Source organism: Falco cherrug, chromosome 1 (assembly GCF_023634085.1).
Source record: "Falco cherrug isolate bFalChe1 chromosome 1, bFalChe1.pri, whole genome shotgun sequence".
Classification (NCBI taxonomy): domain Eukaryota; kingdom Metazoa; phylum Chordata; class Aves; order Falconiformes; family Falconidae; genus Falco; species Falco cherrug.
The window spans coordinates 99,138,588-99,153,620 of record NC_073697.1 but is presented as its reverse complement, the minus strand read 5'-3'; the positions used below and the strand labels follow the sequence as shown (position 1 = coordinate 99,153,620).

At 47.4% G+C, this 15,033-nt stretch overlaps 1 protein-coding gene across 2 annotated transcripts in view; it reads left to right on the top strand.

Annotated features, from left to right (window-relative positions):
• The window catches only part of ZNRF3 (zinc and ring finger 3), a 96,197-nt gene that overhangs the window by 39,079 nt on the left and 42,085 nt on the right, over positions 1–15,033 (top strand). Inside the window, exon 2 of one of the 2 annotated variants that reach the window (XM_055718681.1) lies at positions 8,938–9,048. The exons of the other annotated variant lie outside the window; for it this stretch is intronic. The gene's annotated coding sequence lies outside the window, so the exon portion shown is untranslated. The remainder of the gene's footprint in view (positions 1–8,937; positions 9,049–15,033) is intronic. 2 annotated transcript variants of the gene reach the window in all.

The window sequence follows — 15,033 nt, the reverse complement described above, 5'->3', positions numbered from 1 at the left end:
CCAAGTGCTTTGACCAGAATACAGATCGGTACACAGAAGGGTTTTGCTTCTGGGCAGGCAGTTAGAATGTGCAGATGAATAATGGAATAATGTTGGAGTTTCACTGATTTTTTTTGACTGAAACAAGATGGAACTAACCAGCAGGTTTGCTGTAGCAAAGCCAGGACTGCGCGAAAGAACAAGTCTAGCTTTAGCCTCTCTCATCACATGGACAGGCTGGAAAAGGAGAGGGAAGGAAAGGAGGGATTGTGCAGACTGAAACATCGAGGTGCTTTGTGGCATGAACAATCCCCTACATTCAGTTTTAGAGGAAGATTATGGCTGTGTTCTGGCTTTGGAGACAGGGCCATGATCAAAATGAGAGTTTCTGTAACAGCCTTTCCGCTAGTGCAAAGTCAGACATACACAGAGTATTTCGCTGGAGCAACCTCTTCGCTGCTAAAATGCAGCCTTGAAGTTGCTATCCTTGTACGAACTGTTGAACTACTGCAGTAAGTGTGATGAAGGGTTAACGAGTCAAACAGCACGCCCTTTTCTGCCGGTCACCTTTCTAGTCCATAGATAGCTGAAAGCCTCTCCCGAATCAAAACAACTGTACCTGCTAAAGAATTCTTACCATCTTTAGATCAAATCGTCATGTGTATATGCCACAAGTTCTTTGCCTTTGTGGGAATTAACCTGCCTTACTCTACATGTCTGGAGAAGATGCAGTTCTTCGAGCCAACTTCAATGTTTAACTCTGTTGGCACATACCACCAAAAGCAGAAGTCATGGAAGATAGGATCGCTGGATAATGCAAGATTTCACCAAGAAAAAGTGCAGATCACAAATGGATAAGAATATACCAAAGTTTTTTCCTTTAAGGTTTTGCCCCCACCAGGCTCCCCATGTCAGCTGTCTGTATTGCTCAGAAGTCTGCTGGCAAGAGCTACAGTAGGCTGAAATGAAACTCAAATGGGTTTCCTTCATTTCCTGGTATAACTTGTCTAGGTTAAGGGAGCTGATTTTTGTCCAGGCATGGAATCACAGAATGGTTTGGGTTGGAAGGGACCTTAAAGACAACCCAGTTCAAGCCCCCGCCACGGGCAGGGACACCTTCCACCAGCCCAGGCTGCTCCCAGCCCCGTCCAGCCTGGCCTTGAGCCCAGCCAGGGATGGGGCACCCACAGCCTGTGCCAGTGTCTCAGCACCTTCACAGTAAAGAATTTCTAATCTAAACCTTCCCTCTTCCAGTTTAAAAACTGTTACCCGCCATCCTGTCACTACAGGCCCCGATAAAGAGTCCCTCCCGGCTTTCCTGCCAGCCCGTCAGGCACTGGGAGGTGCCGTAAGGTCTCCCCGATCCTTCTCTCCTCCAGCTGAACAGCCCCAGCTCTCCCAGCCTGTCCCCACAGCAGGGGGGCTCCAGCCCCTGACCATCTCCGTGGTCTCCTCTGGACTCGCTCCAACAGGTCCGTGTCCTTCTGCTGGTGACCCCCGAGCTGGAGGCGGCGCTGGGGGGGGTCCCAGCAGAGGGGCAGAGCCTCCTCCCTCGCCCTGCTGGCCACGCTGCTGGGGATGCAGCCCAGGGCTGGGGTGGCTTTCTGGGCTGTGAGCGCACGTTGCTGGGCCGTGTTGAGCTTCTCATCCTGCAGTACCAGCAGGTCCTTCTCTGCGGGGCTGCTCTCAGCGCGCTCCTCGCCAGCCCGTGTCCATGTTCCCAAGACCGCCCTGACCCAGGTGCAGGACCTTGCACTTGGCCTCGTTGGACTGGATGAGGTTTGCAGGGGCCCATGTCTCCATCCTGTCCAGGTCCCTGTGGAGTGTCAGCCACCCCATTGAGCTTGGTGTCACCCGGAACCTGCTGGGGATGTGCTCAGTCCCACTGTCCGTGTCCCCAGGAACGATGTTCAGTAATACTGGTCCCCGTATGGACCCCTGATGTCCCTGATCTCCACCCGGACGTCGAGCCGTTGACCACAACTCCTTGAGCGTGACCACCCAGCGCATTCCTTTTCCACCAAGTGGTCCAGCCCTCGAATCCGTGTCTCTCCATTTTACAGACAGGGATGTTGTGTGGGACCATGTCACACGCTTTGCACAATTTGGGGTTGATGATATCTGTCATGTGGTCATTCATGCAAGTCCTGTTGCGTGCTTTTTTTGATGCATGGCATCTGTTGAGGTTACTTTGTTTATCTCCAAGGCATCCTCTGAGTTTTAAATAAAGAATCTGTGTTTTTAACTTGCCTTTCTCTTCTTCCATAACCTTCTCCATTCATCTAGCACAGTTTCCCGCAACTCTGAATCCAAGCAAACCAGCTATGCTTGTTAGCAATTATTGCAAAATACACAGAATAGTATCTTCTCTTGCCAGTGGTCCTAGAGGCCTCTGGAGAAGGATGTCGGCTCTTAATCTCCAGGTGACATCAAGAACTTCCTGGAAAGCCAGGGTCCAGACCAGATTATGCGTCAGAAAATGAACTGTACTGGGTTTGGAAATTGGTCACAAATGAGTCTGCACATACAAATAAGAGTTACTATTGGTCTGGAGATGTACAGTATGGTGAAATTTTGCGTCAGCATGAGATCTGTCAATTTACTTGCTAAGCTTCCTTACTAAAATGGAAGCGAGTAGCTCAGAGATCTTTACAGAGTTGTGTGCTTTTGTAAACTGAAATACTACCTTCTCTGCTGCACACACATGTGTGTGTTGTATTTTGATTCCCTCTTAACACTCTTGGAATTTTCATCCCAGCCAAATTCATTCCTTTTCTAAGCGTGCATCATATGTGCTTTTGCCAAGGGAATGCAAATCGAAATTCCTTTTAGGGTTCCTTACGTGAACAGTTTAAATCAAGTGGGGTTTTTTGGCTGCTGGATAGTTATATTCATTCTTCTTGTGTCCCAAACACTCCCTGGGGTTGAACAGATAGACCCCATTATGTTGTAGAATGTTTGTCAGGGTGTCTTCATACTTCCTACTCATATTTTCTGCTAGAAAACTTACTCGCAAAGTATTTGTAACTCCATTATGACGTATTTAACTTGAGCTAGTGAGATGGTGTGGCACTGGCCTGGTACTTGCAGTTCCAAGTCCCCACTTGAGTGCTATGGGACAACTGTAGTTGTTCATGAGATGTAAGGTAATCCCATTTTCCCCAGCCAGTTATGATTATGTCTAAAATTCCGGTCATCAGTGCATTTTTGGGGCCTGTCTTGTTCTATATATGGCCAGAACTCTTGTTTTACTATATAGCTACTGGCAGCCATCTTCTGCCAAAGTAATCTATGAAGGTATCGTTTTACTCCTAATTTTCTCTCCAGTTTCCCCCGTCCTTAGTGGCATTGTGCCTGCATCTTTTACCAGCATCCGTCACCCATTTAAGAACACAACTATAAACATGACTTTGTTCCCCTTTGCTCTGTCAATAGTGTGGTACTGTGGTAGGAGAATTCGGTGTAATCAAAGCACTTAAATTCTTGAGAGAAGAAATCTGCCCTCAGATTATCTTGGGTATGCACATCTTATCATGGACTTCTGCTTTTGAGACTCTTTGAAGGAAGGAGAGGCCAGCTTTCTGTTTGAATGGACGAGGAGCTTCCCTTGCAAAGTGTTTGGAATAATTAGTGTCCAGTTGCTTTTTGTTGCAGGGGGTGGCTCAGCGGCATAGTGTGGGCAGTGTGCTCCGCCCCTGCCTGTGCAGTAAATCTGGTGCAGATGTGCTGCGTTGACAGTTCTGAACACATCTGTTACGTGCATGTGCTGCGGGTGTTTGTAGCAGCGTCTCTCTGACTTGGGGCAGTCCTAGCAGGAGGGTGTCTGGGAGCATGCTGCCATGCCAGGCATCGCTTTCTGTCACTGCCTGGCAGTTTTCTTCCTCTCCCAAGGGATTTGAAGCTGCGCTGTGGTGCAGCTGAATGGCTCCCAAGCGTTTCACATGCTCTGTGTGACGGGCCAGGTATCCCTGTGTCAAAGGAGTAAGGGAATGATGCTGCTGCTCGCTTCAGGTGATGAGTGTGCTGGTCAGCGAGGTCAGTGGCGAGGTCTGCTTCCCGAGTTCACAAAACCTATCCTGGCTGCTCTCAGAGTTTACTGCTCCTTTTCACAGGATCTGGAGGGCTGTGTGTCGGACTGGCCTGCCTGCCTTGTGGAATTGTACTGGCCTTTTCCGCACGGTGGATGCGTTCAGCAGCGTATCTCTGTTTTTACATTTAATTGCAGCATAGGCTGGGTTTCTCATCATCCTGTTTGGCATACTTCCTGGAGTAAAGTGGACTGCGAGAGGATTTCAGGAATGCTTGGTGCTCCTGCTATGGAGAAAGTGCGGTGGAAGCCACTTGTGGGCTCAATGCTAACCGCTGGGTTGGACCGCACAGTCACAGCTGTGAGCCAGGAAAAGCACACTGCCGAAGCGCTCTGGTCCTGTCATGTTACATTGTGTGGTGATCTGGTTTTTGGCAGGATGCTCTTCTTCAAAACAACAACAACAACAACAAAAGAAGTCTGAAAGCAAAAAGAAACTGTGTTTTAATGGAGTTTTGTACTTCTGCCAGACATTCCTCCCTGCCCAGCAGAGCCGGTCTGGATGGGCACGGGGTGGTGAGGACTCGCTGCCGGCTTTCACCTCTTCTAAAAAGCCTGCTACCTCCCAGCTGCAGCCAGCATAAACCCTCATATTTTACCAGGCTGCAGAGACAGTAGCAACTCCTACCTGCTTTTTTAAAAAAACCTGATCTTTAGCTCTTGAAAGACGTAATTTTTTTCCCATTTATATGATTTTGGGTTTCTCATCTGTGATGGCACATTCTGATGCCTTCTTCAAAAAGCACCGATAGAGAGAAGCTACAGCCTGAGCCTCTTCTTGCTGGTGGGGTCTTAGTAACGCTGGATTGGAATATTGCAGTCAAGAACCTTTAATCACTTTTTTTGGCAACGGGTTGCTCTGCCGGTACAGAAGAGTGGACGGAGATGGAAAAGTTAAGTTCTCCGTTCCACTGTATTTGTAAGTAGGAGGAACAAATGCAGCCTTGCGGGGACGCAGTTGTGCTAGTAGCCGCATCTTTGTTGAAGGTCAGAATCATAGCAGTGGCAGCCATCGGTGGGAAGTCTGTGTCAGCTGAGATGACTCAAGTCTATCCTGGAGGATAAGTGCAAAGGCATTTTTGTAGTCCTTAAGAAGCAGTTTCTCTTTTAATAGGTAAGAAGGAAAAATTTCAAGAGGAAATGCAAAAAATGAGTGCTGCTAATGCTATCTTTGCTATTTTGCAGCCTTCTGAGTCAGGGTGTCATGTTGATTATTCCAGTAGAGCTTATATATTAAAATACTTTATACAATTAGTCCAGTCACTGTTCTCGCTGAGGGTGTTAGCCAGGTATCTTGCCTTTGCTCTAAAAAGGCTTACTTTGTGCTGATGGAAACTCCTCCGGATTGCTACTTTTTCCTCCCTACCCAGTGCCACGTTTTTGCCCTGGGCTCTGTTCTGTGGCCCAGTTGAATTTCTTCTCACATGAAAGAAGTGGAGATTTTTTGTTTTTTAAAGTAATGGCAGTTAGGTGTTTTTCAGTGGCATTAACGAGTGCATGGGTAATTGTTCCATGTCATAGAGCTACCAAATCTGTAGTTCATGCTGGGACAAAGCACAGACTTTATTGCACAGGGCTGGGCCAGTTTCTAGGCTGTCTTGGTGCGGGGCAGTGTATGTAATGAGCTGAGCTCATCATTACTCTGACAGAAATTTTCCATGTTTCTCACCGAATATGAGCTAGTACTCTGTGGTTTGTGTGGGTTTTGTTTTTTATGTTTGGTTGGTTTTGGGTTTTTTTTTTCCTTTTGATTAGTTGTCACTTCTGAGTGGAAGAATCAAGCTTTGTTCTGACCTGTACTGCTATAGTGAAAGTGGGTCTCACTTAACATCCTTCACTTGTTTTCTAATGTTTTTTGAGTGGGAAACTGGTAACTTGCCACAAGTTCCTACTTTATTTCTACTTCAAGCATCACTACGTGCATGATATCCCACAGATTCCTCATCTGAGGGCACTGAAAGATTCAGATTAGAGCCAAGCACTAAATAAAAAATGTTGTATAAAAGCCAGTAATTTGGGGCAATCTGATTGGGGAGAAAGGTCTTCTTCAGGAGAGGTTTAGTTCTGTAGGAACAGAAGGCAGGACAAAGTGAATGCATTGTCATAACCTTTTTTGTTTGCTCAGGCAACTGTTTTTTGTAGTTCCATAAAGTCTGCGTTTTTGGCCAGCCAGTATTCCAGTGTGTCTGTCTTTGCCTTTACTGGCATGTCTGGTTCAGTTAGGGTTAGACCTTGCTTTGGGGCTATCAGAAACATTTTTCATGCGGATGAGTAATTTCTGGCATTCTTAAACACACATCTTGTACATCCAAGGCTATAGATGAGGAAAATCAGAGCAGAGATTAGCTGTTCCGTTAGGTGTAGAAAGAAGTTTAGCAGTATGATACCCAACACAGTAATGCGCTGTTGCTGCTAAGAAAACATTATCACTCCAGTGAAAGGTAAAATCGAGAGCAGAATCTTCCAAGGAAACTTGAAATCCACCACTTTCACTGCAAAGTTCTTGTAAGTGTCCTGTGGAAGCAAGACTTGCAGAAAACTTTTGAAATCCGAGGGTATGTTTTTTCAGCTCATTGTGACAGCTGTATCAATAGTGTGACTGAGCCAGCACCAGTGCTCTCCCTGCCCCGCAGCACACCCAGCAGCTGGATGGAGTTGGACAGTTGTTTGCAGCCCAGTACGTGGGTGAAGCCGGCCAGCACCAGCAAGGGGCAGACACCAGATAGCGGCAGTTGTGTTCACTCAGATTTTCTTTTTCCTGCCTTTACAATTTGGTTGTTGCTGAAGCTGAGTTTAATATTCAGAACTTTCTTACTCGGTCTCACTCCTGACCCTGTCACTTTTATGATGCTTAATGTGGTCCTTCCCATTGGCAGTGAATGAGGATTGAAGCTCTGCAGAGCGTTGGACCTTTCTACCCTACTGAGTTTTCCTTCTATACAGCTGCTTAGTCTGCTAGTCCAACAAGTCCAGCTTTAATACAAATAGAATTTTATTTAGTGGGATGCTTAGTCATAAACCAGTTGCATGTCTAATGGGCTATGTGCATTGAACCATTTCAGGAATGTGACAACAGCTTGCTGAAGTTGCAACATGGCAAGTCTAGCTTTTGCAAATTGTTTTTACCTTGATTTGGAGGATGGAACTTAGAATCAAAGAACGATAGAGAAGTCTAGGCTGAGAGGGATTTCTGGACGTCATCTGATCCAGCTTTCCATTGGAAGCACATCCTTAGCATCGTTGTTATCCAGGGCCTTGTCAAGCCAAATCTTGAACATTTCCAGTGGGGGATGTTCCACCACTTCTCAGGGCAACCTGTTCCACTGTTTTATTGCTCTTAGGGTGAAGAACTGTTTCCATGGATCTGGACAGAATTTTCTCTGAGGTATCCTTGTGCATGTTTCTTCCTGTCTGGTCATCATGCACCCTCATGAAAAGACAACCTCTTGTCTTCTCTGCAGCTGCCTGTAAGGCTGATTGGATCTCCTCAAGCCTTCACTTCTCTGGGCTGAATGAATGGAATTCTTTTGACCTTTTTCATATGTCAAGTTCTCCAACCCTTTTATCATCTTGATGGCCTTTTGCTGGACCTTCTCCAACCAAAACTGGACACATTATTCCAGGTGTGGTCTAACAAGTGCCAAGTATGGTGGAATAATTGCGTTCCTTGATCTGCCAGCTGTACACGTGCTCCAGGTGCAGCCTCAGCTGTTTACTCGCGCGTGGTTCGCTGTCTGTCAGCAGCCTCATCTCTTTTCCAGCAGAGCTACGCTGCAGCCAGTCAGACCATATGCAGCCTGTACTGCTGCTCAGTACCACTCTATCCCACATGTAGGACTTACATTTTATCTTCATTCAACCTAATGCAGTTCTTGGGGGCCCAGGCTTGCAGCCTGCCACAGTGGCTGTGTCCCATGGCCCTTCCTCCGGGCCTATCTGCTACCCCTCCCAGTGTGTTGTCAACCGCAGGCTTCACTGAGAGTGCATTTGGTCCTCTCGTCTGGGTTGTTTATAATGATATTGAATGGTATCAGACCTCGTATTGACTCTGGAGGAACTCCACTTGTGCCCAGCTGCCGCTTTGAGCCATTAACCACCACTCTGAGGTAACTGCAGACTCTGAGCCAGTTTAGCCAGTTTTCTACCATCTTATGGTCCAGCTCTCTAGTCTATATTTTAGCAGCTTGTCCGCAAGGATGCTGAAGTATCAAACGCTTCACTGAACTCAAGGTGGATGACATCCATAGCTCACCTCATTCATGGAGCAAGTTGCTTCATCAGAAAAGGTACTGAGATTGGTCAACCATGATTTATCCTTGGTAAATCCAAACTGGCTTTTTCAGTCACCATCTTGTCCTCCATGTGCCTGGAAAGAGCTTCCATAACAATATGTTCCGTAATTTTATCAGGCACTGAAGTGAGGCCAACTGCTCTGGGGTTTTCCCAGGTCTGTCTTCTTGCATTTTTGCAGAGAAGTGCAGTATTTTGCCCTTTTTCAGTCATCAGGGGCCTTCCCCTGTGATCTCCGTGACCTTTGAAAGGTAGTAGAGAATGGCTCTGCAATTATGACAGCCACATCTCCTTCATGGGACGCCTGGATGCATCCTCTCAGGTCCCACAGACACCTGTGTGCCTTGTTTGCATCGATGACCGCAGTTCCACCCTCCTTTACTACCAGTTGTTTGTTGCTTGCTTTCCTATTGCCTTGTGCCAGCCCCGTTCGGTAGCAGACATATATTGCTTGCAATTCTTCTTGCTGTTAGTAAACTTACTAGTCTTGACAGCTGTGGCCAGTTGGAGCTCCAGCTGAAATGAATGCTTTCCTAAATGCATCTGTGCATCTCTGAGCAATATTTCCGTATCGTCTTCAGGAGCGTGCCCCTCTTCCCATTGCTCCTTCCCATCCAACTTGTGGAGATTCTAGCAGCGGCATCCTGGATTGTCTCTGAATCAGGCACGCCACATCCTCTGGTGTTTCAGTGGTGAGTGAAGAAGCTGTTCTTTGTTCAAAATCTGCTTGGTGACCTAGGTTTTTTGCATTTTGAAGAAAACATGTACGCTCAGTCCACTTCTTGTGTGGAGTAAGCCTGGTTTGACAGGGGAGATACTTAGGACACGAGTCCCAGCAGAAGCATACCCAGGTTTTTTCTCCTCCCTGTAAAAGTTGGGCTGTTTGGTTGCCTTATTTCACTTGAGCCTTGATATACTCCAGGCTTTGGATCCGTCTCTTAGAGAGCTTCCACAGACGACGGAGCTGGAGAAAGGAAGCGAGACCTAGAGCCTCGGCAGTGCTGGCTGGACAGCGGGGGGTGGGTGACGGAAGCACCCGAGTTAGCTGGCCCTGCGCCCGCACCCTGGGGTGGGCAGGGGGCCAGGGTGCAGCTCCCTGAGCTCGCTGCCCTGCAGGTACCAGCTGCTCCCACACACGCCAGGTCTGGGGACAGCTTTGGGAAGAAACTGCATGTCCCTGATGATAGGCTTCCCGTTCAGGTTGGTTTGGTTTTGGGGTTTTCGTTTGTTGATTTTTTTTAAATTTTTTTTTTCGATGCTGCAAAACCTCATACATTTTACTTCAAAAGCCTGTCTGGTGAAGGAATGTGAATTCGTGTGGAGGGAGACAAACCCACGCCAAGTGCATTCCGGGTGGGAAAGCCGTATGGTAGATCTGTTGTTTCAGGCCCTAGAGCAATAAGGAATTCAAGTCTTCACAAAAAGACTCAATAGTTCTGCTCCATTTTAGAGGCTTTGTGCAGCGCAGTGTGTTCAATTTGCTTTTTGCTGCAATTATTTGAAACTATTGATCATAGAAAATAATTGGTTTTATTGTTGCCTTCGTAGTTTGTCCATGATATGTTTTGTTTAGTGTGTCTGAAGTGAAATGTGTCTGTGATCCAGAAACACTCTGTATCCACCCCGAGCCTGAATTTTGGTCTAGATATTTTCATTCAGCCTTATCCTTTCATGTCCTGTGATCTGTTTAGGCTTTAATGTGGGGAGAGGCTTCAACCTGTGTGACGTCGTGGCCCCGCGCCCCGGCCCCTCGGCTCTCTCCTTTCCGGGGCAAGGTGAGGAGCTCCAGCCTGGGGTGCCGCATCGCTGTGGGGTGCAGAGGTGCTTCCCCAGCTTTTTTGAAAAAGTCAGCGTCCCTTCACCTTTTAGTCTTGTGAAAATGAAAATGAAGTCGGTGCCTTTTCTTTTGACTTTGTCTTAATTTATACAGCGGTGCCTCCAGCACACCTCTGCGGCGGGGGCCGGGGAGGTGCTGGCCACTGCTCCCAAGCAGGTTTCTCCCCCGAGAAGACACGTGTTGCCGGTGTTGCCGTGCTGTCCCTGTCTGTCACACCACAGCTGCGGTGCTGCCTTTGGCTGGGGTGGGCTTCATTTTCTTCACAGGAGCCAGCATGGGGAGTTTTGGATTTGTGCTGGATAACACAGGGATGTTTTAGTCATTGCCGAGCAGTGCTTGCACAGCACCAGGGGCTTCTCTGCCCCTCACCCCACCCACAGTGAGAGCTGGGGGGGACACACAGCTGGGACAGCTGACCCCAACTGACCCGAGGGATATCCCAGACCACATGGCATCATGCCCAGCACGTAGAACTGGGGAAGAAGAAGGAAGGAGGGGGCATTGCAAGTGATGGTGGTTAGGTGGGATGGAGCCCTGCTGTGCTGGGCACAGCTGAGCACCTGCCTGCGGTGGGGGGTGGTGGATAAATTCCTTGGTTTTGCTTTGCTGGCGTGCGCAGTTTTTGCTTTACCCATTAAACTGTCTTTAGCTCAACCCAGGAGTTTTCTCCCTTTTACCCTTCTGACCCCCTCCCCCATCCCGCTGGGGGGGGAGCGAGCGAGCGGCTGCGTGGGGCTCGGTCGCCGGTCGGGGTTACACCAGGACAGCCGCCTAAGGACAGTGCAGGGGAGGGGATTCTCTGACCTTTTGTATGTGAAGGGGCAGGGAAGCATTTAAACTGGAAGGGAGGGATTTTTAGTTACGGCAATTTTAAGTACGGCAAGACCGACACTTGGAACTGGCACTCAAGTTGGTATTTGCGGAGCTTGACTTCCCAACTGGAGCTCAACTTCACTAGCGAGCCTGGCAGAGCCTGACTCTTCGCGTGAGCTGCCTGCGAGGCAGGAGTCTGGGTCCGTATGGCCACCTTAAGTGTCCTGGGATATGGAAGGGTTCCTTGGGGAATGATGCTCTTCTCTACTCAGCTCCTTCCCAATCTTTTATTAAGGTAATATGTTGATCTCCGTAGAATTTCTTTGGCTTTAAAACAGAATAAGCTACCAAATCGATTGACTTGTGTCGGGTGGGAAGGACAGAATTGAGCTTTGATAGTGGAATGATGTTTGTAGAGGAGGGTCAGGGCTGCTGTTCCTATTTGATAATTGTAATTTTTGATTTGTAACCTGGTACATATGTAGGGGAGTGCTTAAGTACAGCCCACACGGACCCTTGAGCAAGGTCTCAATTCCCTCTTTTCCCAGCACACAGGTGCATTGAGATGCCTCCTGCCTCCTGGAGAACCTGCTGCAGAGTTGGGTCAGATGTTTACGGTGCAGTTCAGTGCCAGAGCCATGGCATTCTCTTCACGTCAAACCAAACCAAACCACCACTTTCTATCAAGCTGAAAAACTCCATTCAAACATTAAAGTTCCACACAGTTATTCCAGTTCTAGATGTTGCTTTCTGGAAGTTCATGCTAGAAAAAATCCTTAGTATTTCAGCACGGGTTTTAATTTTGATTTTCTGTTCATTTTGGTGGCCTAAGTCCTCATGCCACAGTGCCATCATCCATCCTAACACTTCTCTAGCCGGGCAGTGAAGTCCGGTCAGACAGCGGATCCTATTGGCATTTATTGCACAGACATCTTCCCAAGGTGGAGAGTCAGAAAGCCACTGCTTTGCTGGAGGGTCGGGGTTAATTCACTGGTAAAGCAGCGCGAGGATGTGACAGACACTGGGGGCCCTGTGTAAGCACCACCTGCCCCAGCAGCGGGGGGGTGGTGGGGGTGGTTTGCCCCATCCAGGCTCCTGATCAGCAGAAGTTACACCAGTGTTTCAAGCTTGAATTCTTCAATTCGCTAGCTCAAATTGCACTTTTGGTTGATACTCCTCTTTTGGAAAATTGCAATACGTGCTGTCTGTTGTGATCTGCTGAGGCCGCTGCAGTGTGAGCCTGTGGAATCCGAGCAGAATCCACTGACTACTTCTGGCTTGATGTGGTGGAGTGCTTTTGTGGACAGAAGAGGTTTCTGTCGGTGCAGCCCATTCTTACTGGCCCTGGTGCTGACTCTCTGGATTTTTATGTGTCTTGAAGATGTGTTTTTCAGAATTATGCTACTGTGTTGACACTTGTGATATGCACCTTGAGCATAACGTTGCTTTTTATTTGGGAATGCAGGCAAAAGCCTGCCCTGCCTGTCTTATCCTCCTCATTTATGGTCTTCAGGACAGGGGTAGGTCCCCAAAGCCCTTCAGTGTTATTTTGAGGTCTCAGGTGGTCTAGAATTTGTACTAACTTTGCTGCTACAAAAGTATATTTCACTCTTATCTGCTCCTGGCGTGGATCTGTGAGCCATTTTTAAATCTCTTTTTACTTTTGCCCTTTCTTCTCCTGCTGGGTAAATTTTTGCTTCTGCAAGTAAATCGGTTCTGCATGCTTGGAGGGATGGTGGTTGCCCAGAGGATGGGACCTGGGTGCTCAGGGTAAGGTCAGCCCCCCACCCAGTCCTTGCCCTTGCAGCAGCATCAGTTCTGGTTACTGTTGCAAAACCATGAGATTTTGTTATACCTGGGTCATCCAAATCTTTCTGTCCCAAACAGGAAACAAAGGGGGAAATACTTTAGTTTTGTATTTCAGAATGTGCGGGTACGTTAGAGGCCGGAAAGCCTTAAAAGAGTAGAGATACTGCTCAGGGCGGGGTGTGATTTTCATTCAAACAAGCAGTATCGAGTCCGGTTCTGCTAGATTTTATAGAATTTTATAGCCCATACTCCTTCGTGACCATGCAGAAGTCATGCTACAGTTTTTCAGAAGAGGGTGCCTTGCTACCCTGGCCTTTGTTTCATGAACTGAGAACTGTATGTAACGTTCTCGGCACGTTCATCCTCTGCCACAGAAAGCACAAAAGTCCTTACAGCAGCATTACCGACCGAGGCTCCAGATCGACGCAGTTACTTTGGCCCTCTGACATACATGTAAATCTTTACCTGGCTTTTCAGAGATACTTTTATTCATTGTATGTTCAATTACGAATAAAAGTCAGCCACAGGTTCTGTTGGTGCATGTTGCGTGTGAGATGGGCTGACTGCCTTTCGTGGTGCCCTTAGTGGAACAAGGCGAATAAGCAAAAGGTGTCTGGGAGACTTAGTAAATCCAAGAGATGCTTTGCTTTTTTTTTTTTAATAATCAAGTCAACCTCAAATACAGGATCAAAACCCCAAAATGAATGAAAAATATATGCGCTTTGTATCTCTTCACTTGTTATTTGTCAGGAGATAAAACACCTGATTAATTATAAGGGGTTAAGCACAGGGGGGGACATTGGCAGCCCAGTTTGGAGGAAGACAAAATATAACTAGGAAAAGAATGGGAAGAATAAATAGGTAATTTTAGTGAAGAGATTCTTGTTTAACTGGACTGTTGTGGATCTCGTGTTGCTGTGGCCAGAGCACATGTTCTGAGCGCCGTGTGTGCCTTGCTGCGTGCCTGCGGGGAGTCTGTAAGAGGAGCGGGGCTCACGCCGCTAGCGCTGCGCAGCTGCTCCGTGCAGGACGCCTGTAACACGGGCAATCTTTCAGCTGTGTTTTTTGCCCAAAGGGTGGAGGAGAAAGAACGATGTTTTGTGGCTTGTGGGATCGAAAGAATTGAATTTATAATGAAGAAATCAACCAGAAGAAAGTTTGGGAAGGTAATGCTCCATCTCAAAGGCGTGTTATGGAAGTTTTTAAGACCGTCCAGGTCTCGTTATCCAGACCTGGCTTGTATTCATTAGAACGGATGTCTTGGCAGGGAAGGGGAAGAGTTGGGAGCTGTTAGGGTTGCGTTGTTCTGTTTTCAGTGGAACTGAAGTTAGGAAATCTGTTTATAGTGCTGACATGCTCTGTCTCTCTGCAAACTGCTGGAACTGTGTAAGACACAGAAATGCCAGCCTGGTTTGTCCAGGCTAGCACAGGCTCCAAAGCAATATAAGGGGATCACCCTGATGTGTGTGGAGATGACTGTCCTGCTGCCCCACCCAAGCCAATAAACATCTGGTGGCATGATACACCATGTGGATTTAATGGCTTGAAGGTTGAACCTCACTTGTGATCTCCACATGGTGTGAATATAGCCTTTGTATTATTTTTTTTCTGTTTGTTTGTTTAGGTCCTTTGGGATCCTTAATTGTAGTGTAAATTGAAAAAACCCAAACCAAATAACACACCAAATAACCCTATGACTGGACCACTGAAGCTGGCTTTGCTGTTAGCATGAATGAAATCCTGTTGGCTGGGATGTGAAGCCAGAGAGGAATTTATGCAGAGAAGAGATTCCTGCATAAACTACACGCTCAGAGTGATGCACAATGAGTATGATGCTGGTCAGAAAGGTTACTGCAGGGCTTGGTGTGTTCAGGGGGAGGGAAGTTTTAGTAGGTAAGGTCAAAATTGGTGAGTTGATGTATAAAGAAGAGATGTGCGTTCCCTCTGGAAACAAACACAATGAGAGATTTTTGGAAGAGTTGTGAAAATGTTATCAAAACCCCAGATGTTTGTTTGAGGTGGGGGAAGTGAATGTCTTCTCTTGGCAGGTGGGGTAGGGACAGGATTTTGAGGAAGGTGATGAGATTGCCATTGGTAATTTATCCGTGAGGTGTGAGATCAGGACGAGGTTGATGGAGAAGCTGGCTTCAGTGGAGTTTTAAACAATCTGCAGTAAAAACCTGAAATCTGAATGACGTGGACAGGTGAGAGCACCCGG